This window comes from Oncorhynchus mykiss, chromosome 27 (assembly GCF_057628025.1).
Source record: "Oncorhynchus mykiss isolate SJ-2025 chromosome 27, ASM5762802v1, whole genome shotgun sequence".
Taxonomy (NCBI): Eukaryota; Metazoa; Chordata; class Actinopteri; order Salmoniformes; family Salmonidae; genus Oncorhynchus; species Oncorhynchus mykiss.
The window spans coordinates 5,223,021-5,226,991 of record NC_143048.1 but is presented as its reverse complement, the minus strand read 5'-3'; the positions used below and the strand labels follow the sequence as shown (position 1 = coordinate 5,226,991).

The window sequence follows — 3,971 nt, the reverse complement described above, 5'->3', positions numbered from 1 at the left end:
AATAAATAGAAACACAATACAATAACGAGGCTATATACAGGAGGTACCGGTACCGAGTCAATGTGTGGGGTTACAGTTTAGTTGAGGTAATTTGTACATGTAGATAGGGGTGAAGTGACTATGCATAGATAATAAATGATGAGTAGCAGCAGTGTAGAAAACAAATGGAGGGGGGGTGTCAATGTAAATGATCCAGTGGGCTTTTCATTAATTGTTCAGCAGTCAAATAGCTTGTGCTTAGAAGCTTTTAAGGAGCCTTTTGGTCCTGGTCTTGGCCCTCCGGTACCGCTTACCGTGCGGTAGCAGAGAGTACAGTCTGACTTTGGTGACTGGAGTCTTTGACAATTTTTTGGTCTTTCCCCTGACACCGCCTAGTATATAAACTCAGCAAAAAAATTAACTTCCTCTCACTGTCAACTGCGTTTATTTTCAGCAAACTTAACATGTGTAAATATTTGTATGAACATAACAAGATTCAACAACTGAGACGTAAACTGAACACGTTCCATAGACATGTGACTAACATAAATTGAATGTGTCCCTGAACAAAAGGGGGGGGGGGATCAAAAGCAAAAGTAAGTCAGTATCTGGTGTGGCCACCAGCTGCATTAAGTACTGCAGTGCATCTCCTCCTCATGGACTGCACTAGATTTGCCAGTTCTTGCTGTGAGATGTTACCCCGCTCTTCCACCTAGGCACCTGCAAGTTCCCAGACATTTCTGGGGGGAATGGCCCTCACCCTCCGATCTAACAGGTCCCAGACGTGCTCAATGGGATTGAGATCCGGGCTCTTCGCTGGCCATGGCAGAACACTGACATTCCTGTCTTGCAGGAAATCACGCACAGAACGAGCAGTATGGCTGGTGGCATTGTCATGCTGGAGGGTCATGTCAGGATGAGCCTGCAGGAAGGGTACCACATGAGGGAGGAGGATGTCTTCCCTGTAACGCATAGCGTTGAGATTGCCTGCAATGACAACAAGCTCAGTCCGATGATGCTGTGACACACCGCCCCAGACCATGATGGACCCTCTACCTCCAAATCGATCCCGCTCCAGAGTCCTTCAATGATAACCGCGAATCCGACCATCACCCCTGGTGAGACAAACCCGCGAGTAGTCAGTGAAGAGCACTTTTTGCCAGTCCTGTCTGGTCCAGCGACAGTGGGTTTGTGCCCATAGGCGACGTTGTTGGTGATGTCTTGTAGAGGTCAACCGACTATGATTTTTCAACGCCGATACCGATTATTGGAGGACCAAAAAAAGCCAATACCGATTAATCAGCCGATTTTAAATAAAAACATTTATCTATTTGTAATCATGACATTTACAACAATACTGAATGAACACTTATTTTAACTTAATATAATAAATCAATGAAATCAATTTAGCCTCAAATAAGGAAACATGTTCAATTTGGTTTAAATAATGCAAAAACAAAGTGTTGGAGAAGAAAGTAAAAGTGCAATATGTGCCATGTAAGAAAGCTAACGTTTAAGTTCCTTGCTCAGAACATGAGAACATATGAAAGCTGGTGGTTCCTTTTAACATGAGCCTTCAATATTCCCAGGTAAGAAGTTTTAGATTGTAGTTATTATAGGAATTATAGGACTATTTCTCTCTATACCATTTGTATTTCATATACCTTTGACTATTGGATGTTCTTATATGCACTTTAGTATTGCCAGTGTAACAGTATAGCTTCCGTACCTCTCCTTGCCCCTACCTGGGCTCGAACCAGGAACACATCGACAACAGCCACCCTCAAAGCAGCGTTACCTATGCAGAGCAAGAGGAATAACTACTCCAAGTCTCAGAGCGAGTGACGTTTGAAACGCTATTAGTGCGCACCCCGCTAACTTGCTAGCCATTTCACATCGGTTACACCAGCCTAATCTCGGGAGCTGATAGGCTTGAAGTCACAAACAGCGCAATGCTTGAAGCACCGCAAAGAGCTGCTGGCAAAACGCACTAAAGTGCTGTTTGAATGAATGCTTACGAGCCTGCTGGTGCTTACCATCGCTCAGTCAGACACAATTTCACCTGGTTAATATTGCCTGCTAACCTGGATTTCTTTTAGCTAAATATGCAGGTTTAAAAATATACTTCTGTGTATTGATTTTAAGAAAGGCATTGATGTTTATGGTTAGGTACACGTTGGAGCAAGGACATTCCTTTTTCGCGAATACGCACCGCATTGATTATATGCAATGCAGGACACGCTAGATAAACTAGTAATATAATCAACCATGTGTAGTTAACTAGTGATTATGATTGATTGATAGTTTTTTTATAAGTTAAGTTTAATGCTAGCTAGCAACTTACCTTGGCTTACTGCATTCGCATAACAGGCAGGCTCCTCGTGGAGTGCAATGAGAGGCAGGTGGTTAGTGCGTTGGACTAGTTAACTGTAAGGTTGCAAGATTGAATCCCCGAGCTGACAAGGTAAAAATCTGTCGTTCTGCCCCTGAACAAGGCAGTTAACCCACCGTTCCTAGGCCGTTATTGAAAATAAGAGTGTGTTCTTAACTGACTTGCCTAGTTAAATAAAGACTAAATAAAGGTGTAAAAGGAAAAAAAAGAACAATTGGCCAAATCGGTGTCCAAAAATACAGATTTCTGATTATGAAAACTTGAAATCGGCCCTAATTAATTGGCCATTCCGATTAATCGGTCGACCTCTAATGTCTTGTGAGGACCTGCCTTTACGACAGGCTTACAAGCGCTCAGTCCAGCCTCTCTCAGCCTATTGCGGACAGTCTGAGCACTGATGGAGGGATTGTGCATTCCTGGTGTAACTCGGGCAGTTGTTGTTGTCATCCTGTACCGCAGGTGTGATGTTCGGATGTACCGATCCTGTGGAGGTATTATTACACGTGGTCTGCCACTGCAAAGACGATCAGCTGTCCGTGCTGTCTTAGGCGTCTCACAGTACGGACATTGCAATTTATTGCCCTTTCCACATCTGCAGTCCTCATGCCTCCTTGCAGCATGCCTAAGGCACGTTTATGCAGATGAGCCAAGACCCTGGGCATCTTTCTTTTGGTGTTTTTCAGAGTCCCTAGAACGGCCTCTTTAGTGTCCTAAGTTATCATAACTGTGACCTTAATTACCTACAGTCTGTAAGCTGTTAATGTCTTAACAACCGTTCCACAGGTGCGTGTTCATTGAACAAGCATGGGAAACCGTGTTTAAACCCTTTACAATGATTTTGTAAAAATCAAAATAATCTTTGAAAGACAGGGTCCTGAAAAAGGGACACTTCTTTTTTTTTGTAGAGTTTATATCCTGGAATGCAGGAAGCTTGGCCCCAGTGATGTACTGGGCTGTATGCACTACCCTCTGTAGCGCCTTGGAGGCCGAGCAGTTTCCATACCATGCAGTGATGCAACCGGTCAGGATGCTCTCGATGGTGCAGCCTTAGAACTTTTTGAGGATCTGGGGACTCATGCCAAATTTTCAGTCTCCTGAGGGGGAAAAGGTGTTGTCGTGCCCTCTTTACGACTGTCTTGGTGTGTTTGGATCATGATGTGGTGATGTGGAAACCAAGGAACTTGAAACTCTCGACCCGCTCTGCTACAGCCCGTCGACGTTAAGGGGGGCCTGTTCGGTCCGCCTTTTCCTGTAGTCCACGATCAGCTCCTTTTGTCTTGCTCACATTGAGGGAGAGGTTGTTGTCCTTCAACCACACTGCCAGGTCTCTGACCTCCTCTCTATAGGCTGTCTCATCGTTGTCGGTGATCAAGCCTACCACTGTTGTCATCAGCAAAATTAATGATGGTGTTGGAGTCGTGTTTGGCCACGCAGTCGTAGGTTAACAGGGAGACCAGGAGGGGACTAAGCACACACCTCTAAGGGTCTCCAGTGTTGAGGGTCAGCGTAGCAGACGTGATATTGCCTACCCTTACCACCTGGGGGGCGGCCTGTCAGGAAGTCCAGGATCCAGTTGCAGAGGGAGGTGTTTTATTCCCAG

The 3,971-nt window shown here is 45.0% G+C and overlaps 1 protein-coding gene across 3 annotated transcripts in view; it reads left to right on the top strand.

The window, feature by feature from the left end:
- sik2b (salt-inducible kinase 2b) overlaps nucleotides 1-3,971 on the top strand; it is a 65,665-nt gene that overhangs the window by 3,296 nt on the left and 58,398 nt on the right. The gene's annotated exons all lie outside the window — the stretch shown is intronic.